This window comes from Lissotriton vulgaris, unplaced genomic scaffold (genome assembly GCF_964263255.1).
Source record: "Lissotriton vulgaris unplaced genomic scaffold, aLisVul1.2 SCAFFOLD_4398, whole genome shotgun sequence".
Taxonomy (NCBI): domain Eukaryota; kingdom Metazoa; phylum Chordata; class Amphibia; order Caudata; family Salamandridae; genus Lissotriton; species Lissotriton vulgaris.
Genome location: NW_028253535.1, coordinates 27,683 through 55,294, shown reverse-complemented (window position 1 = coordinate 55,294; position 27,612 = coordinate 27,683). Strand labels below are relative to the sequence as shown.

Here is a 27,612-nt window from a genome sequence, read left to right as displayed (position 1 = left end):
AGTAGTATCAAGAACTTTAATGTTAAAAAGAAAACTGACACACAACTTGTGTGCTATTAATTTTACAGCTGGACCAACAACACAGGACACAGTGGCTGAAGTGGTGGAGACAGCTACAGATGAGGACCGGGCAGGGTGCAACAAGGGACACATGATCAGCGCCACCCAAACGGTGCAGACTTGTTCCAGCACTACAACCAATGGCGTTAGAGTCAACAGATGCTGATGAGGACTCACAGGCTGCTCCAACCCAAATCCCAAGGCAGACCACACCACAATCCAACGGACCAACCGCAACCGGCAGTGGTGCAAGATGCAGGGCACCGGCCACCACTAGCAATGCCTCCTCTGGAACACACTCAGTCTTTGCAGGCATGGAGGGCAGCATGTTGCGTGCACAGCTCCTGCAAGGCAAAGGGATAATGTCAAGTCAGCGCCAACTAGCACAACATAACCGCCACATGTCAGAGCTGAGGCTTGGGGTGACTACCATCGCACAAGCTTTGGAGGCTAATTTGAGGAAGAACAGAAGAGATAGGCTGGACAGGCGCAGGGAACAACATCGCCTACACACCCGCCTGGACCATTTCACTAAGGCTGTGACCCGCCAATCTACTGCAATCTCCATTCTAGCTCGGAGATGCATCAGCATGCAACATGAGATGGCACACTGCTGCCAGGATGTGGCTAGGGGCCTAGTGCAGGTTACGGATGTGCTAGATCAACTGCGTGCTGTAGTCACCGGTGCCATTGGAACACCAGGGAGCTTGGACACTGATGGCAAGTCCAGCAGGAGCACCACGACTCCACAATCACTGATGAAAGCTGCCGAAGTGGGCGTCAGACCAGAGCATGGGAAGACAACAGTGAGGCAAGTACGCAGCCAGAAGGAGGGGCAACAGGGCGTGCACACCGGAGGTGAAGTGGTGGCATGCACCTATGGCATTTTGTGAGGCAACATATAAGGACTAACTGACTCACAACTAAGATGGCACTGTGAGGACAATAACATGTGCTACCAACATACTTACAGTCACACTGTGTGACATTAGTTAACCTGCTGTTAAGGTAATAAACCTATTTTCTTTATATCATCATTTGGCATTGTGTTCTTATTTCTCACCTAAAAGTAGTTCTGTGTGATGTCATCACGTCTCAGGCACCCAGCAGCTGCCCCGGCTCCACCTAAACATCTGCGTTGGGGAGCTGGATCCTCCTCATCTGATGTGTCTGCATCCATCAGATCCACTGGGGTACCTTTCTTGGTAGCGATGTTATGTAGCATTACGCAGGCCACCACAATTTAGCAGTACGTCTCCGGGCTGGACTGTAGGGTACCTCTACTCTTATGAAGGCACCGGAAACAGCTTTTGAGAATTCCGAAGGTCCTCTCAATGGTGGATCTTGTGGCTCTGTGGGCGCTGTTGTACCTTCGTTCTGCTGCTGTGGCTGGATTGAGGTAGGGTGTGAGGATGAAGTCCCGCACAGCAAATGCACTGTCTCCTGCAGGGATAAAGTAGGTTGATGTTTAATGATATACTGCCAGTTCATACATTTCATACTAGTGTTTGTGTGTGCCATGCAATTACCTAGAAGGTATCCCTCTCCAAACTCACCATTTGTGAGTCTGTGATGTAAACCACAGTGTTGGAAAATGAAGGAATCATGAGTGCTTCCTGGGAATTTTGCTACTATAGCTGTGTTTACATGTTTAGCATTGCAGACTACCTAGATGTTTAAAGAATTATGGGCCCGATGTAGGTAAACGCGATTTTCCGAATTCAAAATACCGAGGCGGGCCGAATCGGTATTCTGAAATCGGAAAACGAGATGTAGGGAAAAAAAAGCGAATGAATACCGAATCGGTCGGCATCGGTAATGAGAATCGGTACGTTCCGATTCGGCACGGTCTGAATCGGAAAGTACCGAATCGGCTAACAACGATTCGGAAATTACCGATTCGGCTACCACCGAATCGGATAGTCCCGAATCGGCGAACACCGAATCGGTAAAAGCCGATTCGGTAAAATCCGATTCGGCAATCATAGATTCGTAGCCATGAAAACACACCCATGGCGAAAAAGCCCATAGGAATGCATTGAAGGAACCGAATCGGCTTTTACCGAGTCGGATAATACCGAATCGGATTTTACCGAGTCGGATAATACCGAATCGGTAAAAGCCGATTCGGCAAAAGCCGATTCAGCCAATGAGGTGGCTCCCCCTCCCCCACCCAAACAGGGAGTGGCAACCCTGGCAGGTGCAGCTAATTAAGAAGTTTCTGGAGAGCCAGCCTGAGCTCAACACTCACAGTTAGCAGCAGTGGGAATAGGAGGTTGCCAACTGAACTGAAGAACATGGCAGAGCAGTCCGAAAGCCAGAAGTCCTCCCAGAAGAGGAAGCCGAAGTTCACCACCACCGAACTTCAGGTGCTGGTCGAGGAGGTGGTGAGGGTGCACCGCCAGCTGTTTGGCAAGCTGTCCCTCAATGTGCCAGACAGCACCAAGAGGAGGATCTGGGCCGAAATCGCCCAGAAGGTGAATGCTGCGGGTGTCACCCCCAGGTCCGTAGAAGAACTCAAAAAGAGATTCTATGACATCCGCAGCCTCACAAAAAGGAAGATGGCTGAGATACAGAGGCAGGCTGGAGGCACTGGAGGAGGCAGGAACCCGGCGCCACCCCTCACCGGGCTGGAGGAACTGGTCTCCAGCACCATTGAGAGGGAGAGTGTCAGTGGAATCGGGACCCTGGACAGCTCTGCGAGAGCTACAGCTACAGGTAAGAAGCATGCGCATCATGACACACCCTACCAGACACCTCCCCATTAGACACAATGCATAGGCAAACCTCAGCACAGTACTGTCACCAACATACAAGAGACAAGCATCATGGTACATGTAGTCAGCAGTAGTCAGCTAAACATGGCAGCGCAGAATCACAAGACAGGAAACAGTGTGACACAGTGTAAGGAGATGCAAGGACATGTGGAATGCTGAAATTATACTGACTGTAATACATCGGCACCCAGTTTACAAATGCTTCTTTGTACCTAGGGGCCCCATCAGGCGGAACAACATTGACATCAGAGGGAGCAGCACCGTCTGACACTGCAGTTGCAGGGCCGAGCACCAGCCAGGCTGGCCAGGAGGAGGAGGACGACGGAAACACCCTAGGGCTAGGTATGGAGGGAGACCTGGTCATAGACTTCGATGCACTGCACTCCCCACAAATGGCCAGCACACCCCCCTTGCAGTTCTCCCCAGAGAACTCCCCTACAAGGGACACCATTCCGCCTACACCAGCTCCTGCCACAACCATGGCCTTGCCACCTGTACAACCTGTCCTGGGAGCAGGGGCTCAGGGACCGGCCAGCTCCACACCCCCACCAGTGGCACCCCAGCCCACTCAGCAGGCCGGAAGCAGCTGTGCCCGGCGCCGTACCTTCACCACCACTGCTGCACCAGCACGGGAGGGCAGTGTATTCCTGGGCCTCGAGGGACAGATGGTGAAGATTCAGAGGCAACAGGCAAGATCCACTATGGCCTGCCAACGCCAGCTCCTGCAGCACAACCTGCAGATGGGAGAGTTGGTCAAGGGATTCCAGGCCGTCGTGGAATCGAACAAGGAGGTGGCAGCAGGGTTAGGCAGGCTAACCACTGCCATCACCCAATCATCTAGCAGACAGGAGGAGCATGAGCTGGTGCGCAGGCGGGATGCCCGGGTGCTGAACCGCGCCATGGGCCGCCTTGCTGCGGCGACGGCACAACTGTGCCATCGCAGCGCCAACCAGGAATCTGTCCTTAGTCAGCATACGGCTGAGCTCACAAGGGGGATGGCCCGGATCACCACTGCTATGGAGGCCATGATTATTTCGAACACCGCCTCCAATCCTGCCCTGGACCTGGGTGATGCTGGGGACAGCAGCAGCCGCAGCAGCCCGGCCAGCGCTGCGCCTGAGCCACGTAGGAGCACCAGGCGCTCCGCTGATGCTGCTGGGCATTCAGAGGGGGCTGAGGGACACCCCAGTGGGTCTGGCAAGCGGGCAAAGAAGTAGCCTTGCAAGGGCGGGTGAGGCAACCTGAACCTTGGACTTTTTTTTATTTCCAATTCACCATTTTTTGTTGCACATCAGTGCTGTAACTGTGTTGCAACAGTATTAAAATTTGTGTTTTCCAACCAACATTTTGCTGTCTTTGCATCTGTACTCAGTCAGAAATAGTTCTCAGTAATCTCCTCACGTCTGTATCTGCCATCACTTGGCGTACACACCCCAGCTGGCTGTGTCAGTGGCACAGCTTCGTCGTCGTCATGGTCCTCATAGTCAGACAACTCCACCTCAGTGCCCTTCTTCACCGCAAGGTTGTGTAACATTGCACATACAGCTATGATCTTGCAGCAGGTGATGGGGGTATACTGCCTTGCACCTTCACTCTTGTGCAGGCATCTGAATCTACTTTTCCAGATGCCAAAGGTCCGTTCGACAACATTCCTTGTGCGTATGTGGGCCCGGTTATACCTCCTTTGGCTGGGTGTGGAGGGGTTGAGGTAGGGGGTGAGTATGAATGAGCGGAGGGCATATGCACTGTCGCCTGGAAGAGAAAGGGGTCACATTAGACACATGCATACATGTATTCCACCTACCTACTATGTGTTATGGGGGTCTGATGATGTGTCTCACCTAGGAGGTATCCTTCTCCAAATTCGCCTGCCATCAGCCGTGCATATATGCCGCTCTGTTGGAAAATATAGGAGTCATGGGTACTCCCTGGAAATTTTGCAACCAGGTCTGTGATGGTGCACTTTGCATTGCAGATCACCTGCACGTTGATGGTGTGTGTAGACTTGCGATTGCGGTATATGTATTCGGTGTCCGCTGGTGGGCAAATCGGAATGTGCGTGCCATCTATGCAACCGATGATTTGGGGAAATTGTGCCATCTGGTAGAAGTCAGCTTTGGTTTGTAGCAGTTCTGCGTGGGTTGCAGGGAAAGAGATGTATTGGTCCATCCTGTGTATCATGGCGTCAAGGAATGTGTGGAAGAACCTTGACAGGCTGCTCTGGCTCACCCCTCCTGCTGCTGCTACACCACTTTGATAGCTGCCAGACGCTAGCAGGTGTAGGCTGCATAGCACCTGGATGTGCGCAGGGATGGCGTGTGCCCTTGGGGTGTGGTGGTCCAAGAATGGCTTGAGATCCCTGATGAGCTCAAGTATGGTGTCAGAGTCCAGCCTGTATCTCTGTAGTATCTCTGCCTCTGTGAGCATGAACAGGGTTATCCTCTGTCTGTAGACCTGTTCATTTCTTAGCCATTCCCTCTGTCCTTCCTGCTGTAGCCGTAGCCGCCTCGCAATGACATAGAAAGCTGCCATCCTGCAAGTTGCAATGCATTTTGGGACTGTTTATATGGGTTGGAGTTGGTTACCACCTGATTGCAATCCATGGTAAATACCGAGTGAATTCTACCGATTTTGAGCCGATTTCGGTGTTTCTGTGCCTCCCTACATCTCCCCAACTGTCGGAATCGGGGAATTTCCCGATCGGCGATTCATACGAATCGGCATGTTTTCAAATTCGGCTCATGTCCGAATCGGTCTTTCTACCGATTCGGTACATGGACCGAATCGGTGATTTTCCGAATCGGTGTCACTACCGATTCGGTACATGGACCGATTCGGTGATTTTCCGATTCGGTGTCACTACCGATTCGGTACATGGACCGATTCGGTGATTTTCCGATTCGGTGTCACTAACGATTCGGTACATGGACCGAATCGGTGATTTTCCGATTCGGTGTCACTAACGAATCGGTACATGGACCGAATCGGTCTTTGCATCCGATTCGGTGTTTTTCCGATTCGTTACATATCCGATTTTCGGTATGTACGTATCGGATTCTTTCCCATTCGGTACTCATTCCGATTCGGTTTTCACTCCGATTCTTTATGTTTTTTGTTCCCTACATCTCGATGGCTGTTTACCGATCGGTAAGGGCCAAAAATCGGAATTTTCGGCCGTTACCGATCGGTAACGCCCTACCTACATCGGGCCCTATATGATTTTCGGTTTCTGAACACATACTCATTGTGTGATGGGGGGACAGTGCGACATGTGTTCTGTCTACGCAGCCAATCACGTGGGGGAATTGTGCTATTGGGAAAAGTCTTGTTTGGTCTGGTCAAGTTCCTGCTGTGTGTGTGGGAACTTGATGTGGTGATGCATCCTCTGCATCATAGCATTAAGGAAAGCGTGAAAAAATGTGCGAAAGTGCACTCTGGGAGACCCCGCCTATTACCCCCTGAAAGCTCCCTGACGCTAGGAGGTGCAGGTAGCACAACACCTGTACGTGGGTGGGAATGGTGTGTGCCCTGTATGTGGGGTGCTCCAGCATGGGTGTCAGCTCCTCTATCAGCTCCAGGATACTTTCTGGGTGCAGCCTGTAGTGCACATGGATGTCCGCCTCAGTGCGCTGGAGGATGATGATGCGTGTTCTGTAGATCCTCTCCTGGCGTCTCCTTCTCTCTTCAGCCTCTCAGATACGCAGCCTCCTGGCTATTACATACAGGCCAGCCATTGTGAGAAGCCACTTTGGCATTGTGGGTTTGTTTAATTAGGTTTCACCTGGTTACCACCTGTTCTGAGTTGATGGTATTTGCGAAGTGCAAATTAGCGAATCTCATAAAATCACAATTTGCGATTTTTACCTACATAGCAAATTGCGAATTCGCAATTTGCGGGACGCTTTTTGCTATTTTCGCAATTACTGGGACGCAGCTTGCGAATTCGCAGTTTTATTTGCAGAATCCATGACACGCAAAATTGCTAATCGCTATTTTTGCGAATACCAATTTTGCATGGCAAAATACTTACCTACATCACATCACACACTTTTCAGCGAATCTCAGGGTTTGCGATCGCAAAACACCTACCTACATATGGCCCAAAGGCTCTTTGTGTGATCCTGTACCTCAATTACCTTATCTGCAGAGATTGGAAGCGCTTATGCAACCTAACAATCCCTTTCACTCACATTTTTATATGTGACTTAATGGCCACTTACCACATGTGCTTATTCTTACAACTGCACCAATTGCACTAGGTGAGGGTATATACAGCTCTGAGTGGAGCCAAAGCCCCACTCTTTGTATTGCGTAAATATAATAGGTGCTGTTCCAGCCCGATCTAAAAATTTTATATCATCCTCAAGCTGTGGCTACAAAGCAGAAGCCCCCGAATTTCGTCCGCACACTCCCAAAAAAATCCTTAAAACGTAAACACTAATTCTGTGTAGCAGCTTGCTTACGTTTTAGGGATATTTTCACAATTCCTCAAAAGCATTCCTCTTTATTTCCAAGTGAATGTGAGTCTCTGAAGCCAGTTATTTCACCTGCACCTCTATTAGGCCTGGAGGCCTCAAGCCTGTACACAAGGCTCGAGAAGAAGTGGGCTTTGACAGAGAAATCATTTCGAGAATGTTTGTGCTAGCAATTAGTCGTTACCCTTCTTGTCAGTAGCTGCTGTATTTATTAGCCTGCACACTACCTGAAGTCCCAGGGGAATGGAGTTTGCCTTTTGGGATGAAAAGGAGATCACCAGTGACATTACACAAGACTAAGTTTGTTTTTTTACGCACTGGATGGATTAATTTAGGCAATGGGTGAATTGAGTAATCTGCCCAGGATCACAGAATGCTGACCTGACGGCCGGATTCAAACCGATCCCCAGATCTGACGTTGGCAGTTCTGGTTACACACACACAATCATGCACACTGGCAGTCACAGTCATGCACACTGCCACTCACAGACACAGTCATGCACTGCACACATGCTTTCACAGTGATGCGATACACAGACTGACACTGCTATGAACACACAGAATCAGGCACACAAACAAACACGTTATTAATAAGATTTTACCTTTGGACAGTTGACCTCCGCACGATCCTTCCTCCGAGATTCTGTCCAACAGACTTTCTGTCTCCCACGGACCTACGCCACAATCTAAAAGAGGGTGCTTGGCCTGGCCTGGAACACGTGCAGCAGCTCTATCAGATGCAAGGATAGGGCTGGAGGAGGGCCCTCCTTCTTTATCCTGGCTTCTGGTAGGATATGGGGATGAAGAGTGACAAGCCCCACCGTAGCCTCATTTGCAGACATGCTGCACTGCCCGAGGCAAGTGCTGCATGTCGGCTATGTATGGCAAATGAGTCAAGTGGGCTGAAGAAGCTGCCGCCTGACACATGCGCAATTCAAAGACACAGTGGAGCCCCCTTTGCTGCTGGCATGATGCTGCACTTTAATGTAGAAACAAAAAATCATTTTCATGAAAAAGTGTTACACCTTGTCAGCAGTTATTTGGAGATGGGGAGGCTTGGTAGGTCGATGGTCTTGCGCCCTCTATGGGCTGCCATATCTGAAATATGTTTGCTACCAAAGTCCAAGAAAAGTGGAATAAGGGGTGTACTTGAAGGAACACAGATAAGTGATTTGATAAATGTATTCTCCACCACTGTTAACTTCTGAGTATCCGCATCCCCCAGACTTCGACACCAAAGAGGGCGGCATCCGGTGCTTTGGCTTGATATACCTCCAAAGCTGGGGATCTGGCTCTGGGCCCAGTCTGTTTATGCAATCTGAGTATTGCTTTGGATCTTTGTGTCAGCATAACTGCCAAGGTTTTATATTGCTGTGTGTGACATTTTCATAATTTCAGTGTGATTATGATTGACATTTCAACAACAATGAGTGACACTTTTTCGCGAGCAAAATCAAGCAATGAAGAAAGGAAAACATATACAATTAAATTAACTTTGACCAACCAAAAAATCTTTAAACTACTGTAAAGCACCTGAAACGCATTAAGCCTCAGGCTGAGGCACAGAGAAGTCTCAGGCCTAGCCAACAGCTAGTGCGCTGTAGTGTTTATAATTTTATAAACTGTTAGACGGACCGGGAGGGTCGGCCGAGAATAAGGGGAGAGGTCTCCGGGGAGAGCCGTCTCCAGCGATCGTACAGGCGAGTAACTTCCCCCCCACAGATGTACACCACACAAGGATAAGGTTTAACGTCCTTTATAAGCAATTCTTTAAGTACGGTGAAATGGTACAAGGAGGTCTGGACTCAGGGGTCCCCTCGGTTCTAGTCTCTTGATTGGGAAAAGGGTAGCGGGACAGTCTTGTTACCAATCTGGTAGATGAAATAGCTCACAATCCTCGAGCTCGGCGTTCTAGATGATCGGGCCGCGGCGGAGCCAGCAGGTCCCGGGATGGTTGAAGGTAGCGACGGTCCGCGGCGGAGCCAGCAGGTCCCGATGAAGGTGGTGGTTACAAACGGTCCGCGGCCACGCCAGCAGGTCCCGACGACGATGAAGGTTTCAGAAGGTTGCGGCAGCGCCAGCAGGCAGGACGATAGTTCGCAAGGCAGGACTACGGCAGCGCCAGTAGTCCGTCAAGGATGAGTTCTTCACTGCGTTTCTCGACTCCAGGATACAACTGCCTTCCTGCTCTGGAGCTGCCCCAGTTATAGGTCTGGCCCCCTTTGATGTCCGGACCCTCGCACTTGGAGGTCGGGAGGTCCGGGATGAGGGAGTCCAGACACCCAGCAGGGGGGTGGAGCCAGTGCCCGGGGGAGCCGGGGGCGATCGGCACCTGGCGGGGGAGAGCCATTGACACCTCTTTCTCCCATTGACCTGCCAAGTAGTCCGCTCACCTCCTGGGTGGATGGTGGTGCCGGGATGTCGGGGCCTGGCCAGGCCCAGGGTTAGGGTCGATCGGAGGCCACGCGGCCTCGTGGTGCTGTGTCCAAGATGGCCCCCAAGCCGGGCGAGGGGGCCGGTAGTGATTCGGGTCCAGGATGTGGAGATGTCCAGGGGCAGGGGTCCCATATGAGACGGGAACCGGGTGGTTGTTGCGTGTCACACCTGAAGAGCCGGGCTCGGGCCCGGTCGTGCGTGGAGGGAGCAAGCCCTTCACGTGGCCTGTCCAACATGCGTCCCCCCCAGCTGAAGGCGGGGAGAGTCACCCATCCTCTTGGGGACTCTCCTCGTCGAGGCGGAAAAAGCGGGACAGGCCATCTGCGTTGGCGTGATCCTGTCCGGGCCGATGTTCCACGGTGAAGTCCATCCCCTGCAGGGAGATGGACCAACGCAATAGTTTTGGGTTTTCCCCCCGCATCTGCATTAGCCATTGGAGGGGCCGATGATCGGTCTGTACCCGGAAGTGGGTACCGAAGAGATAAGGCCGGAGCTTTTTGAGGGCCCACACCACTGCGAAGGCCTCCCTCTCGATGGTGCTCCAGCGTTGCTCTCGGGCCAGGAGACGTCTGCTGATGAAGGCCACTGGTTGGTCAAGTCCTTCGGGGTTCAGCTGGGACAGGACTGCCCCAATGCCATGGTCGGAGGCGTCCGTTTGGACGATAAATTCCCGACTGTAGTCGGGGGCCTGGAGCACAGGGGCGGAGCACATGGCGGCCTTCAGCTTCTCGAAGGCCGCTTGACAGTCTGGGGTCCAGTTGACCTTCTTTGGTTGGTTTTTGGATGTGAGTTCCGTGAGGGGCCCCACAATGCTGCCATAGTCCCTCACGAACCGCCGGTAGTAGCCTGTGAGTCCCAAGAAGGCGCGGACCTCGGTCTGGGTGATGGGGGGCTGCCACGACTGGATGGCAGCGATTTTGAGTTGCAGCGGGGCCACCAGACCGCTTCCCACCTGGTGCCCGAGGTAGGTCACGGACCCCTGGCCAATTTGACATTTGCTGGCCTTGATCGTGAGGCCGGCTCGTTGGAGGGCCTGCAGGACCTCTCGGAGGTGGTTGAGGTGGTCGGACCAGTGGCGGCTGTACACAGCGATATCGTCCAGATAGGCGGCGCTGAATTCTTCGAGTCCCGCCAGGACCTGATTTACTAGCCGCTGGAATGTTGCTGGAGCATTCTTCATGCCGAATGGCATGACCTTGAAGTGGTAGTGGCCATCAGGGGTGGAGAAGGCAGATCGTTCTTGGGCCCGGGGTGTGAGACCGATCTGCCAGTAGCCCGCTGTCAGGTCGAAGATGCTGAGGTAGCGGGCAGCTCCCATGCGGTCGATTAGTTCATCTGCTCGGGGAATGGGATGTGCGTCGGTTCTGGTGACCGCATTCAGGCCCCGGTAGTCGACGCAGAACCGGAGCTCAGGAGTGGTGCCGGGGGCGGCCGCTTTGGGGACCAGTACCACTGGGCTGGCCCAGGGGCTGTCTGAGGGCTCGATGACCCCGAGCGTGAGCATCTTGGACACCTCCTCTTGGATGCAGGCCCGTACCCGATCTGGTATGCGGTAGGCCCGATGTCGGATAGGGGGACTGTCTCCAGTGTCTACATCGTGTGAGCACCAGGGGGTGACCCCTGGGGTGAGGGAGAACAGAGCGGCGAACTGCAGTAGGAGGTCTCGGCAGCCTTGACGCTGTTCCAGGGTGAGGGCCTCCGAGAGTCGGACCCCGTCCACGGAGCCGTCCTTCTCTCGAGTCCGTAGGAGATCAGGGAGTGGCTCGGAATCCTCTTCGGCTCCGCTGTCTGTTGCCATCAGGAGGCTGAGCTCCAAGCGCACAAAGTGGGGCTTTAGTCTATTGGCGTGGAGGACCCGGAGGGGGTTCCGTGAAGATTCCATATCGATGAGATAGGTGACAGGGCTCTTGCGCTCGACCACTTTGAAGGGCCCTGTCCATTTGTCTTGCAGGGCGCATGGTTCGGTGGGAGACATCACCCATACCTGTTGGCCGGGTTCAAATTCGATGGAGGAGGCATTTTGATCGTACCACCTTTTCATGTCTTCCTGACTGGCCTCCAAGTTTGCTTTAGCCATTTCTCTGAACCGTCTGGTCTGGTTGCGTAGGGTCAGGAGGTACTTGAAAACATCTGGAGGGTTCTTCAGAGGGGGCATTTCCCAACCTTCTTTGACTAGGCTGAGCGGCCCTCGCACAGGGTGTCCATATAAGAGTTCGAACGGGCTGAAGCCGAGGGACTTCTGGGGGACTTCTCGATAGGCAAAGAGGAGGCACGGCAGTAGCACATCCCACTGGCGACGGAGGGGCTCTTCCAACCCCCCAATCATCCCTTTGAGCGTGCGGTTGAACCGCTCAACTAGTCCGTTTCCTTGAGGGTGATAGGGGGTCGTGAATCGGTAGGTGACCCCACACTGTTGCCAGAGGGATTTCATGTATTTTGAAATAAAGTTTGTGCCTCTGTCGCTGACGACTTCTCGGGGGAAGCCCACCCGGGAGAAGATCCCCATCAAGGCCCGGCCAACCACCGGGGCTGTCACAGTTCGCAGGGGAACAGCCTCGGGGTAGCGGGTGGCGTGGTCCACCAGTACCAGGATGAACCGATGTCCTTGTGCTGTACGGGGGTCCAGGGGCCCCACAATGTCTATTCCCACCCTCTCGAACGGGGTGGTGACCACTGGGAAAGGTTGCAGAGGTGCTTTAAGCTTGCGGCCGCTCTTCCCGCTGGCCTGGCACGTGGGGCAAGACCGGCAGTGCTGGAGTACGTCGTTCCTCATCTTGGGCCAGAAAAAGTGGGTCACCAGGCGACTGTAGGTCTTGTCCTGACCCAGGTGACCAGCCAGGGGGACATCGTGGGCCAGGTTTAGCAAAAAGTCTCTAAAGCGGAGGGGCACCACTAGCACTCGACTGGCCCCTAACTCCGCGATTCTCTGTTCGCTGTACAACAGGTCATTGTCCCAATAGACCCAATGGGTTCCGGAGGTATCCCCTGCGCTCTGGGCGAGGGCTTGTTGGCGGAGTCCCTCGAGGGAGGGACAGGTCTTCTGCTCTTGACGAAACTGTTCTTGGGTGGGCCCCCCTTCCTGACGCCACTGAGCCAGGTCAGGAAGGTCCTGGAGCTGGGCGAGCCCTTCGGGGGTTTGCTCTGGAGGGTCGGCACAGTCGGTGTCTTCTACTGGAGCGACCGGGGGAGGAGGTGCCAGCCATTCAGGTTCTTCGGGTCGGGGGATGGCACGGGCGGCCATGGACCGGGTGGTTACGCACGCCCAGTCCGGGAGGCCCAACATCCCCAGGTGTTCTCTTCTCTCTACGGCCGCCCACGGGGAACTCTCCAGATCATTTCCCAGGACACAGTCTACGGGGGCATCATCTCGGACCGTCACCTTCAACATGCCGGAGACTCCTCCCCACTCGAAGGGGACGCAGGCCATCCGACATAGACTCTCCGAATTGTCGGCTGAACGGACAGGGCAGAGAACGTTCGGCAGGATCTGTTCTGGGGTCACCAGGTGACAGCGGACGGCTGTCACACTGGCCCCGGTGTCACGTAGGGCTTCGGCCCTGCGTCCATTAATGTTCACCCACTGACTGTACTTCCGGGTGTTGGCGGGTAGGGGGGCCCGCGGGACCATGTCTTTTCCCCCTAGGCACGCTAGAACCATGGCGGCTGGTTCCCATTCTTGGTGTTCTTGCTCACGTTCCTTGTGTTCTTCGGAGATTTGTTCTTCCCCCAGGGCGGCGGCAGCCATCTGGCGGGGTCTCAGAGTCTGGCTCTGTGGACAATTCGGGTCATTTGCGTAGTGGCCGACTCGCTGGCATCGGTGACACGTGACATTGGCTCTGTACCCCGGGCGCGCCGGGGTGTTGCCCCGGTTGGCCGGGGGTGGTGTGTTGGCAGCGGGAGCAGCCGGGGCGTTGTCTCTTCCTCGTCCCTGGCCCCCTCCTCCTCCTCGGGGGCGGTGCTGACCTGGGTGGTTCCGGTTCTGTTCATGTGACCCATTTCGGCCCACTCGGGTGATTTCCCACCGGTCAGCCTCGGCGGCGAGCTGTCGTGGATCAGTCAATTTACTGTCGAGGAGGTGCTGCCTGAGCTCGACGAAGCAGTTGTTAGATAGATGCTCCCATACCATGAGATTGAAGAGTTGCTCGTAGGTCGTTACATTGCTCCCCTTGATCCAACCCTCGAAGGCTCGGCTGAAATAGTTCACGTACTCCACCCAAGTTGTACCCGGGATCCGGGTGCAGTCTCGGAACCTCTGGCGGTACATTTCGGGTGTGAGCCCATAGCGGGTGAGGAGGGTAGCTTTCATGTGGTCATAGGAGGTCATCAGATGGTCTGGGAGCTGTAACAGGGCATCGCGGCCCTCATTGACGAACCTCCCCCATAGACCGGCTCCCCAGTCGCTTCGATCGATCCGGTGGGAGGTCATAGCGATCTCGTAGGCCTTGAACCACTGCTGTATGTCGTCATCTCGGAAATATTCTCGAACGACATCCTTGGGGATGTGTACTTTCTTTTCTGTTGCTCCCGGGGTGCGCGGTTGCTTGGGCACCCCTAATTCTTTGTTCTGCTTACGTAATTCTATCTCTGCTAGTTTGCGCTCGTGTTCATACGCCAGTCTCTTCTCTCCGAGCTCTCTTTGTCTCTGTTTTTCTTCCCTTTCTTCTCGGAGCCGTAGATGTTCTAGGTTCAGTTTTTGTTCGGCTAATTTGAGTTCGCCATCCATTTTGAGCCGGGCCATTTCTAGTTCATGTAGTCTGTTTCTCTCTCGTTCTTGGATTTCGTTTTGCGAAAGACCCGTTCTTCGCTCCTCGGGAGCCGTGGTGTTTTTCTCTGCTGCTGCGACATTTTGGTCCGGGGGTCTGACGGCCCCGGTTTCCGCCCATGACTCAATGGCGTGCTTGAAATCATCCTTAGTACTCAGACCGGTGGTAGCGATACCTAGTTCAATGCAGAATTGTTTCAACTCACGATGGCTGTACTCTTCCAATTTCTCCATCTGGAATTTCTCGGTGGATCCGCTCTCTTTGGTTGTCATTGTGGTTTCGTCGTGGGGTGAGCTACTCTCTGTACGATTACGCGTTGATTCGGATCGCACCGCTGGCCACCAATGTTAGACGGACCGGGAGGGTCGGCCGAGAATAAGGGGAGAGGTCTCCGGGGAGAGCCGTCTCCAGCGATCGTACAGGCGAGTAACTTCCCCCCCCACAGATGTACACCACACAAGGATAAGGTTTAACGTCCTTTATAAGCAATTCTTTAAGTACGGTGAAATGGTACAAGGAGGTCTGGACTCAGGGGTCCCCTCGGTTCTAGTCTCTTGATTGGGAAAAGGGTAGCGGGACAGTCTTGTTACCAATCTGGTAGATGAAATAGCTCACAATCCTCGAGCTCGGCGTTCTAGATGATCGGGCCGCGGCGGAGCCAGCAGGTCCGGGATGGTTGAAGGTAGCGACGGTCCGCGGCGGAGCCAGCAGGTCCCGATGAAGGTGGTGGTTACAAACGGTCCGCGGCCACGCCAGCAGGTCCCGACGACGATGAAGGTTTTCAGAAGGTTGCGGCAGCGCCAGCAGGCAGGACGATAGTTCGCAAGGCAGGACTACGGCAGCGCCAGTAGTCCATCAAGGATGAGTTCTTCACTGCGTCTCTTGACTCCAGGATACAACTGCCTTCCTGCTCTGGAGCTGCCCCAGTTATAGGTCTGGCCCCCTTTGATGTCCGGACCCTCGCACTTGGAGGTCGGGAGGTCCGGGATGAGGGAGTCCAGACACCCAGCAGGGGGGTGGAGCCAGTGCCCGGGGGAGCCGGGGGCGATCGGCACCTGGCGGGGGAGAGCCATCGACACCTCTTTCTCCCATTGACCTGCCAAGTAGTCCGCTCACCTCCTGGGTGGATGGTGGTGCCGGGATGTCGGGGCCTGGCCAGGCCCAGGGTTAGGGTCGATCGGAGGCCACGCGGCCTCGTGGTGCTGTGTCCAAGATGGCGCCCAAGCCGGGCGAGGGGGCCGGTAGTGATTCGGGTCCAGGATGTGGAGATGTCCAGGGGCAGGGGTCCCATATGAGACGGGAACCGGGTGGTTGTTGCGTGTCACACCTGAAGAGCCGGGCTCGGGCCCGGTCGTGCGGGGAGGGAGCAAGCCCTTCACGTGGCCTGTCCAACATAAACCAGTCTCTCTCAACATATACACAGTTGTTTCGGAGTTCTTCATGGAATGGCCTGTTCAATTTGAGGCCGCTCAGTACAAATTAGTAATTATACAAAATAAATGACCTGCTCTATTTTCCATCCACATGCTCCAATAACTGGTGTATTTTTGACGCACTTTAGTTTAGCTAGCATTCATGTACCACATGAATACATCCGGGTACCAGCTGCCTCACAAACAGGGGCACTATCTTCGAGAGACACCTACCATCCTCTTGTGAGGGCTGAATTTTATTTCCTATCATCAACCAAGTAAAGCACAGTTGAGCTGTTGGCCAGGCTCGCCAGGGTGAAGTCAAGTGAAAACGAAGGGGGCATACTGGAGCAGTAGCACGCACCTCGGGCACTTTGGTCAAGGCAGCCTCGGGCCCTGTGAAGCACACATTTAGTCACAGCACGCATGGCCGGCAACTTCGTCGAGGCAGAGGGCACTTATGTGGAAGATGATAGATCATGTGTAGTGGCACTAGTAAACAGTGTCAAGTGAACTTTTAGGCCAGAGAAATCATCTTACATCAGCCGCCTGAGAAAGGTGTAGTGCTGTGCATGTTGTGTGTGTGTGGTGCGTGTTACTGACTGGCCGCTATGTGCAAGTTTGTGTGTGACTGCAAGTGTGGGTGTGACTCATGTGTGCGTGGTGGAGGAGGCCAGAAGGCAAGTCGGGCACACAGATTTTCAAATTGATTACCGGCAGCAACTGTTATTTTATGCCCCTCACTGACTCCTAGCCAGTGGTCGAAGTGGGCGGGAACGACAGGGCACGGCTTACCCCTACTTCTTTAATTCTGTAGATTCCGTTCCCCTACTTTTTTATAATGAACATGCATCCCTGGGCGTCAGAAATATTCTGTTCGTGGACGGGCGGGGAGCAGAGAAGGAAAAGGTCTCTGTCTCTTACTTCCTGCCCAGACAAGACAAGGAAGGTGTCAGCTTCTGCTCTGCCGCTGGCAGCTGCCCCCTCTTTCTTACTCCTATTCCCTCCCATTCTGTCTAACTCCTTCTCACTTTTCTGAAAATCATGAATCAAGAAATGGTTCTCACCGTCTCTTCCTGTCGTCCATTTGTACCCCTGTGAAATGGATGCAAAAATGAAAACAAATTTTGCGGGAAATGCCGTTTTGACATTTTTCTATTCCACAGTGCAGCCTCGGAAATAAAATGTTCAAACTCTGGAAAATAATTAAATAAAGCAAGATGGAGTGTTCTTAAAGTGGCCAGATAATTGTTTTCAAACCCCAACACATTAGCGCCACTTTACAGAGTTTGCCAGTAAAGCGCTACTTTTGTTTTCTCGTCTTTCTTTGAACAGCATTATTTTCCTCCAGTACCTCCTACCTGGAGGCAGGGCTGGCGCTAGGCATGGGCAGTGTGGCAGCTGCCCAGGGCCTGGCATTCTGCCTGCCAGGATGGGGCCCCCAACAATGGCAATTAACACCTCACTAGTCCTCGTGTATGTCTGCCGATCGGAGTGAAAGAAATGCTTCACAACCGGGCTCATGGGAGGCCCCCCCCCCCCACCCCACTCCTGGGACCTCTAAGGGATGGTGTGGGAAGGCCTAGGGGAGGGTACACCTCTCAGGCAGCCAGTTCAGAGACTCGGCAGGACGCCCATTGTCAGCACTTTAGCCCACACAGGTTTAACTCAGCCCCCAAGCAATTCTCACACCTTCAGTTCGAAATGGGCTGTACAAGAGTTGCTCGGGGTGGCTGGGAAGAGGAGCTGCGGCCCAAGTGGAGTTTGCACAAAGCGGCTTCCCGGAGATCAGAAGGTGTCACTTATGTAGATTTCAGGGGCCTCCCACATTCCCTTTTGCCCAGGGCCCCGAAAATCCTAGGACCGGCCCTGCCTGGAGGTACTGCAATACCTGGTTGATGGGTGGATTGGAAAACGTGTGTACGTCGGCTTTGTGTTCACAAATGTGGTCTTTTGAAACCATACTGCTTACGTTTTGTAAGCATATAAGCAGTGGACATTGAAATGGGTCCTTTCTGCGCCCTGTAGTTATATCCTTAACTTTTCAGGCAAAAATACTTGTTGATTTCTGAATAATGACTGTAAAAGCGTTAAATTCACCATGTTCCTGCTTACATTTTACATGCTTTATTAAATCTTTCATTTATTTATTTATTTATTTATTTTATTTAATGCGATTTTCTGTAGCGCAAACTTTACCCGAAGGTGTCAGAGCGCTTTACATAAGAACCAGTTGCAAAACATAAGGACTTAGAATTACATGCGTTACATAAAAGATACAAACAGAAAAAATTGCAAATGTACAAGATGTAAAGTCACACAAGGAGGAGATACAAACAGAAAGGAAAATTGCAAATGCAAAAGTAGTAAAGTCACTCAAGGAAGAGATACGAATGGATATACTCTAAGAGTCACATAGGAATGGTAGATAGTACAAAGGTCTACTGCATATACTAGTGATTAGAGTTATCTCTATATTCATAAGGAAGGGATACACATGGATATACTCTAAGAGTCACATAGGAATGGAAGAGAGTACAAAGGTCTACTGCATATACTAGTGATTAGAGTTATCTCTATATACATATATATATACACATAGTAGATTTTCTCAGGGGGAAACAAAAACAAAAAAAACAGAAAAGCAGAGTTCCATTAAGTGGGGTCAGAGGGGGGATGCAGTCACAGCACCAAGGGAGGGTGGGAGGGATAAAAGGGTATGGAGACAAGGCAAATCAGAAAAGGGAAGAAACATTTGAGGATCGTCAAGGGGGAAACGAGGGAAAAGGGTAAAAGACAAGGGAATGGACAAGATGGTGGGCCGGGGTTCAGAGAAAGCGGCTGAGAGCAGCAGCAAAATGGCAGCCAGGACAAAAGCAAAAGTATAGAAGTCCATGAGAGTCTGTGGCGGGAAGGGGACCATCTCCAAAAATGGCTAGATGCACAAATGTCACCAAAGTCAAGAGTCCGATGACGAACCCAGAGAGCCCTCTGGTTCGGGGCCCTTGTGAGAGCAGTGCTTGCACCTGGTGGTGGAGGGAGTCTGCAGGAGTTGGGTACCGGGTGATTTGTGGTGAGTGTGTGTGCTGTAGCACTGGATTGCGCGCACAGTACTCACGAGCAGCAGGGGTGGCTTGACACTCCTCCTCGCCCGGCGGCCGGTGCCGCAGTCACCTCCGTTTCCGCCTGGGGCCGCCCAGACCTTCATCCTTCGATGGACCACGGCAGGCGCCTCCTGCAGCGAGAGGTCCCTGGCCCAGGGGGGAGGTGTCTGGACGGAAGGTAATGCCCGGCGGTGGGGGGGGGCCTCGGAGTCTATTCTTGTGATGTCTACCCCCTGGACTACGTGTGTTGGAAAAAAAAGCAGGACGTTGCTGGGGAGGTGCTGCGAGGGCAGACGGTGTGGATGTGGGAAGGGCCCGGATCCACACGGGGAAGTGGGGCAGGGGACAGGGGCTCCCCGTGCTCCAGCCCCCCCTTCAGGGTGAACTCCCGGGGCGCACCCCCCTGCAGCTGCACATGGATGCGCTGGAAGGACGCCGGCCTGTTCTCCTTTTCTTTTAGGCAGCATATTGCTCTTGCCTAGTGTGTAATTTGAATTGAGTTGCATCCAGTTATTTATAGCAGGTCAAATTGGATTGTAGCTGAAGGCAGTAGGAGTTTCTCTCAGTGGGGCAGTATGGTGTTCAGTGAGAGAGCAGATGTAGCACTGGGGCAGAGCTGCTAAATTTAGAACTGGGGAACCAGGTTCAGACTTCATGAACAGTCCCCCAGACCACTCTCCTGAGGGAGCACATTCCCATGCCAGACCTTAGAAGGCACCAGAAAAGCCCTGGTGTGTTGGCACCAGCAGGTGGACCCTAGCAGTGGCAAGTTTGGGTTCACCTTGAAGGCTTGCCCACCACAATCCATACTGAAGTCCACCTCCAGTCTTGCGGGCAGGTCTACGAGTAGCAGACCCTAGAGCAACAGTGACTCTGTCACTGAGGTCACAGGACCCCTGAGAAGAGCTGGCTCTAGGGCGGTGCGACTGGTGTGACCGCAACGGGTGCTGACTTTGAGTGGGGGCGTTGTATATTATGGTTTTAAAAGCACTTGCTGCCTCCTTCCTGGCCGCCAACTATTTTCGGCAATAATAAAAATGTCATGATAACTCTGATGAATAAACTTCTTCCTAGAGCGAAATCGGAGATTTGTCTACTGAAAGTTTTGACTCATGGAAAGATAGCGCAGAGGGTTAATGTGCCTGCTGCAAAGAAAATGTACCAGGCCATCACAAAGTGCACATATTTTAATAGGTCAGTGGGTTACTGCTTTTGTCAGTGAGATCCTTTTGCTACTTGCAGTTTATAAGTTCAAATCCTAACAAAGAACAGTGAGCTATTAACTTTCATCTAAGAGCTGCATATAAACTGCAAGGTATAAACTAGAGCGTTATGGTTTTTTCCCTAAGCCTTTGATTGTCCTAAAAAAGTGTTATTTTTGATAAAAATCAATAATGATTTTTAAAGAGAACCCCCAATCATGGTATTAAGTTTTAAATTCTGAGTTTGTGTTTCTCCAGGCCAATCACTATTAAACTATATTGTCTACTAGTATAGTTATCATGTGAATCCTACATCTTGTAGTCCTTTGTCTTATGTAACATTTCCTATACAGTCATTTACACACATAAAATTGATTGTCTCTGTGTATATTGATGACAACAGAAACTCCATGGCTCGGAAACAAATGGCTTGTGCTTCCACTTTAAAGCATTTTTGGGACATTCTGTGATGAAAATAAATTCACAAAGTGGAATATGTTTCTAATGTCAATTGCTCATATTAATCGTTAAATAATCATGTGTATCCATTGGTTGAATTACATAACATAATAAGCTGTAACTGGTCAGTGAAATGCCACACAAATATTAAAGATTGGGATGTTTCGCGCATCCTGGCCACACCTCTAACTCCGCCCACTGATCCATTCCTCAGGTTATTACCGCCTTCTGATTTTCCACCCACAGTTCCCCTGCTTTTTTTTCCCCCACTTCGACCACTGCTCCTAGCAGGTTTAGGCACACACTTACTTGAAATTCAGTGGCACCAGCTTCGAGAGCAGCTGCATTTCACGTGATGCCGGCCGCCTGGCTTCCCTCTTTCTGGGGTGGCCGGCCACCCGCATCAAGCTTGCACGGGCTGGCGGCAGGCTCAACTTCACAGTCAGGGGTCCCAGTGCTCTGGGGGCGCGAACGAACCACTCCAGCAACTGCAGTCAGTCTGGAAGTTCTAAGTGACTCCGCCGCTGCCCGGGCCTTGGTGAGACCGGCTGAGAGTTGGTCACTCGCAATGCAGCGAGCCGCAGGATTCATTATCGCGCCAGCAACGAGAGTGGAGCTCATGAACAACAGGGGCCATTTCTAAATTCATCTGCTGCCGGCTCGCGTCACTCGCAGGGCCCCTGTACTCGGCTCTAACTGACTGTATACCCTAGAAAATCCACATCATTGGGCAGCAATAATTATTAATTTTAGGTCAGCGCGATCTAACAAAAGTCAGAGACTCCGGCGGTGCACGCCTGTACTTGGAGCTTTTACTGTACAGAAAGGTATGATTGTATGATTACCTGCGCTCATGAGGGTTACTGCGGCGCCAGGCCCTTCTCCTCCTCAGAATCCAGTCCTGAATGAAACTCACACTCACGCAATTAGAAGAAGGGCTGTGACGCACACCATTTTAAAGTAAAGTCTTGCAGAAAATTAGGAGGCGCTGCGCTGCCTATGAAATACAGGGGACAGCAAGGTGGGAATCTATCTCATTTATACCATGAATCTGAAACTGTTGCCGGCAAACCTGCGGAAGCAGCGTATGCTCGCCAAGGCCCGCTGCCAGCCACATCTGTAGCTATAGTGTAGCATAGTAATATTTATGCAGGCAGGCATTTAGCTGGCAGCGCTAATTGTTTTGTCAGCCCAGGTGTTATGCCTGTAATCAGGGCCGGACTGGGAACCAAAACCGGCCCTAGCAAAGTGCTCGGCGGCGCCCCTCCCCTCCCCCTGGGGGTAAGGGGGTGGGGGCCGCACTCTTTGCCTGGGCCGGTTTTTGGCCGATTTTGTTACAGACCCGTGTTTGCAGCTATGCTGCAAAAACGGCCCTGTAACAAAATCGGCCCCCAGGGGCCCCAAACCGGCCCACACCCGTGCAGCCCACCGGGGGATTGCCCGGTGCAATCAACGACCAGTCCGGGCCTGCCTGTAATGCTTGACAATGCATTTCAGTGCGGTGATGTGGATCACCACACTGAAATGCATTAGACTCACGCCTGATGCGTGATACTTGTCAGGACTGTGTCAGAAGTAAGGTGTTTCTTCTAAGCTGAGGTTCCCAACTAAGCCTGTCGGTCAGTTTGACACCCAGATAACTGAAACAGTAAATTCTTTCCAAAGGTTCGTCAGCCACTGTCACAGTACTATTTCTAATGGGACCTTTCCCAAAAATCATGTATTTCGTTTTTTATGCATTTATTACCAGGCCCCTATAAACTCAGAAGTTCAGAAACTTGTAAATTAAATTTGGAAGACAGATACAGGTTTTTGATATGAGTAAGGAATAATCATCAAAAAGTAATATAGGAATCTTTTTCCCATTCAATACAGGAGAGTCTTTGTTACAATCCTGCAGTTCTTTAACAACATCATTTATATATAATGTAAACAGAGTAGGAGCCAAAACGCAACCTACGCGTACCCCATGGCAAATTAGAATCTGCTCTGTTGATTCCCCTTGGTTGCCCCATCATACCTAAGCATATTTATTTTTGTGCAGCCTTGAAATTAAATTATTCAGGTTGACCGGGGCTCCCATTTCAATTAACACCTTCCACAGAAGCCTTCGAGGTTCTAAGTTGAAGACCGCATGCAGATCTATGAAAGCCATATATAGTTTTGATAACAAATCAGAGCATACTTCCAATACAGTAATGAGAACCTAAAAACTTGGTCTAACATGCTTGTTTTAGCGTGGAATCCTGCTTGGAAGAATGACAGGATTTGATTAGTGTCCATCCATTATAGCAACTTTTCGAGAAGTTGCCTAGCAAATATTTTTTGTAGATTATCAATCAGGCTGATTGGCCTATAATTGGATGGACTGGAGGTCTCCCCTTTTCTCATATCCAGAATTATCTTAGTATCCCTCCATGTCCCCGGGATCCTACCCCCAGCCACAATTGCGTTGGATAGGGGATTGACATAAAATTCCCAAATTGAGGGTTCAGATTTGTACAAATCGCCTGGGATGTGGTCGGGCGCAGAGCTTTAGCTGCTTTTAGGCAGCTAATGTGTCAGCCAAACTGAATGCTATAACAGCATCATTAGGGATATTTGTATTGTCACTGATGGAATGGCTTCTTCTGAATATAATGTTGTAAAATGATGGACCCATTTCTCAGGTTCAATATAGTAAAGATTTTTCTTGACAGTGTCTTAGCTCCCATGGGAAATTATATGCCATAACACCTTGTTGTCATTCATTCTAACAGCCTGCAGTATGGCATCCCAATTCCTGTATGCCCATTCCTTCTTAGCCTTATCTTGTGCCATTGTATCTGTAGTTCGCCGCACTAATATTAAAACTATTTCATTCATTAATTGCTGCTTTTAACTGCGATTTTGCAGCCCTGCATTATACCGCTGGTGTACCTTTCTACGCAGGGGCCTTCGTGTTTTTTAAATCGTTATGGAAAATGTGAGGTAATTCTCTAGAATAATGTTTTTGAATATTTAAAATTGGAATGGAAGTTACCAAGTTTCATTTGAAAGGAGAGAAGAAGTGCACATGCTATTTATGCATTTCTAAGTGTAGTTTATCATTAGGCAATACTCAGGGCCACAATACCCTTCTTGAGATATTGGCTAGTGTTGGTTCAGGCATTACAGTACGACACCCAACCAGCTCTCTGTTGAGAGCGTCTCCGCTTTGAGTTAAAAGTAATGGATTATGATCACTCACTGTCAAGTCGGGGAACGATTACCATCTCACTCATCAATGGCCAAATCCTTACTATCAAGTAATATGTAATCCATAACACTTGAATAAAAGCCTCTTTTAAATGTAGGTGTCAGATGTGCTCTGCAGGATCCAGTCGTTGCTAATAGGGATCCACCTCCAGATGTTACCAGCACCCTGAAGTGTAATAACAGGGTGTTCGAACCATCAGACGAGGGAAGTAAAGGGAAGGGAACTGCAGGGAAAAGGATCTGAAACAACACAATTAGAAATGTTATAGATAAATCAGACATATAAGCTACACTCAAGTGGTCTCACTAGAATCAGCCGTACCTGTAATGAGTCTTAGGGGCCTCTTAAACACCAGAGCATCCAAGACAGATCTTGTACTCAGAATTAAAACTGCAAACATATAAAGCATACATAAGATATAGATATCAACTTTCCTAGTACTCTTAATCAACCAACAGATGCTCCATATTTTCACATACCATAATGGATACACAGAGTATCAAAGGATTGTAACCAAAGGAAATCACTAAAACCATAGCGGTGCCTGTTTGTATGCAGTTCAATTCCTTAAGCAATGGAATTCAGATTCAGCAGGAAGTCTTCAACAGAGACTAAACAGAAACTCTATAAAGTTCGAAATGAGAAGGGAAACCAAGAGATCCTGGAATATAAGCGACTTGTATAAACAGTAGAAATGTGGTTAGCCTCACCACATAACTCTACATCTCAGCCATCATGTAGCAAGGCAAACGGTAACACGTAGTTAAAAGTCACCACAGTGCTCAGCTGCCCTATTTCCTCCAGCAGAGGTCACAAAAGAGAAAACAAAATAATGTGGTCAACAAGACCTATCAGAGTATTTCAAAGTTAATATGCCCTATTATATTGCAGGAGAGTGAATGGCAGCGCGTGGCCTCCTGACTCACAGCGCTCCACTCTAGACCAAAGGAGATTGTAGGAGAGTGAATGGCAGCGCGTGGCCTCCTGACTCACAGCGCTCCGCTCTAGACCAAAGGAGATTGCAGGAGAATAGTACGGCAGCACGTGGCAAACTAACACACTGCACTCTGCACGAAGGCAAGGTTGGAAAGCAACAGTGTACGGCAGCGCGTGGTCAGCCAACACACAGCACTCCGCACACGAAGGAAAAGTATAAACAATACTGCAACGCGTGGCCAGACTACTCACCGCGCTCCACACATTGCCGTCATCAGAAGAGGTTGTAGGTCAAACAGCTCTCCAGCCGGAGAGCCCGAGACAGCACCGCAGGATACAGGAACAAGAAGGGAGAAGACACGTAAGCAACACCGGAACACACAGAATTACGCACATCCACTCTTGCGCGTCTTGCCCTTAAGTACCTCCCCTCCTGATGGAATCATGGGAGTTGTATTCTTTATCTTAGGTAGGCGCGGAGATACGAATCCTGACAGCAGGTGATATATCAGGATCAGATTGGGTCTGTCCATTGCAAGCTCTTAGTCTGTGCCCAACCATCATCCATGTTACCTGCATCGCAGCACTAGAAAAAGAGTGCTGAGGTCTGCTAGTCAAGCCTGGTATATTCCATATCTCATCCTCCTCTTCAAACAATGCATTAAGCAAAGATGAAGGCTCAAAAGAGACATTGAAATCCCCTGCTGCCACAACTTTTGCTCGTTGTTTACAGAGCTCAACCCTATTGTCCAGCAAGGCTAAAATAGGGGAATCTTCCCTAATAAAAACTGACCTGGCATACACATTGAACAGTACCATGGTTAGTTTAGAGGGGAACTTAAACTGAACTCCTATTAGATCTAGGGAGTCAATCTTTAGCTGTGAGTGGGCACAGGTACTGGTATGTTTCACCAGAATGTTGCATCCTCCCATTGCTCACCCAGTTTGATTTGGAGGTCCCTCTTCCATTCTAAAAGTGGCGTAACCATTTATAAATATTCTTTCTACAGCTTAAGTTTCTTGGAAGATACAGACATCCTTTCCCCCGACAAACAGCAGTTATTCATTATCAGCGAGTTTAGATCTAATCCCTGCCAGGTTCCATGAGATTAATGACAATCCTTCTTTCTGCCAATATTTGCTGAAATGCTAGGATACCGTGATCATATGATGATCAGGGCCAGAGATTTACTAGCAGAGGTGGCATTAGCCTATCCTGGGCTTATAGCGTGGTCTAGGTAAACAAACTTAACAACAAAAGCAGGGGACATTCCTGGCAGGCATACCATTTGTGTTTCTTTGGCAGGTTTGTGTGTCAAAATATTATGGCAAGAATTGTGATCTTCTGTAGATTGGGCCTAATCACATTCCCTCTGCTCGGGGCCTATCTGTGCAGGACCATGGAATGTAGTCTTTTCCAGTTTCCTAGCAAGCTCTTTTAAAATTATCCCACTTTCAGTAAGCCCCACTCCCAACTTGTTGGCCCCTGAGTGCTTAGTGTGTCAAAACATGTCCTTATCCCTTGTCATTTACCATGGGGACGAGGTTGTTAACTTCTCTTGAATATGCTCCTTGCAGTTTGTCCCAAGACTCAAGCTTCCCATATTCTCTTCATTGCAAGCCACATGACTAGCAATAGGTCTAAATACAGGGTTGGTCCCTGAAGAAGGTACATTGAGGCAATCAATGTCACCCAAATCACTAAGGAATAGATTGTTGGGTGACTTACTTCTAGTGACCTGCTGCATGCCAGGAACATCCCTATACCTGATCTGGATTTGGGTTGCAATTTTACAAATCCTCTGGTCGTCCTTAGATAGTAACCCTTCGATGAACCCATAGTCCTTCAGAACTGCCCTTACAACATCATTAATCTTTTCATGTGTCTCAGTGTGCTCTACTCTTAGGATGTCACTCCTGATAATAGAGCGGCATCCCTTCACATATCTAAGCCAATGAGTAACTTTATTGGACAGGAAATCATCGCTCTCCCGGCTCCTTGGGGGCTATCTTGGGTCCATGATCTATGAAAACGGGTTGATGCGGTTTCGCGATCTCAGGGCCCGCTCTGTAACATTGTTGTGTAACAGAGCGGGGGGGGGGCATGATTGAATCTATCATGGTAACCAAAAGTACCTATTCTCTCCCCTAGTTTGGCTCTCTATAATCCTTGTACTGATCTAGGACCTCTGGCTCCTCAATTGTCTTCTTTTTGCTCAATCCTCTCCCTACCATATCCAGCCCCATGAGGATCCTAGTTTGTGAGAGAGAGTTAACAGCTGGGCCAGAAGCCTGTTTTATCTCGCGGCCGTGGAGAGCAGAGGCATGTTGGGCTATGGAATCTGGCTGAGACAAGTCTGTGCCTAGAAAGAGAGTCGAGCGGGGAGGGGAGGGGAGGGGGTCATGGAACAGAGCTGGTCGGGTGGCCCACACCTCCCTGAGACTGGGCAAATGTAGCAATTGTTTGGACCCTCTCTTCTGAATTGGCTATTCTGTCTTCTAGAGATTTTATTATATGTTTCAGAGCCAAAACTTCACCCCTAGACCCTCCGACCATCTCCATCAGTGTTGTTAAAGCTGTGAAACCCCCAACCAATTCAGCATCAATTACTCCCCTCCACTCGTATTTGTAATATTTATGCTGCTATCCTGAGGGTTCAGGACATTATACCTATTTTTACAAATTATGTCTGGGTTTACAACAGTCACTGCATTCTCCTCAGGTGGTGAGTAAGAAACACTAGACCAAT

At 50.8% G+C, this 27,612-nt stretch overlaps 1 long non-coding RNA gene across 1 annotated transcript; it reads right to left on the bottom strand.

Annotated features, from left to right (window-relative positions):
* LOC147660935 (uncharacterized) lies at positions 1–25,200 on the bottom strand. Its single transcript, XR_015306112.1, has 3 exons — positions 25,115–25,200; positions 1,124–1,503; positions 1–404 (listed from the first exon to the last, which is right to left on the bottom strand). It is a non-coding gene; the product is annotated as an uncharacterized LOC147660935 (long non-coding RNA).
* Positions 25,201–27,612: the final 2,412 nt, after the last annotated feature.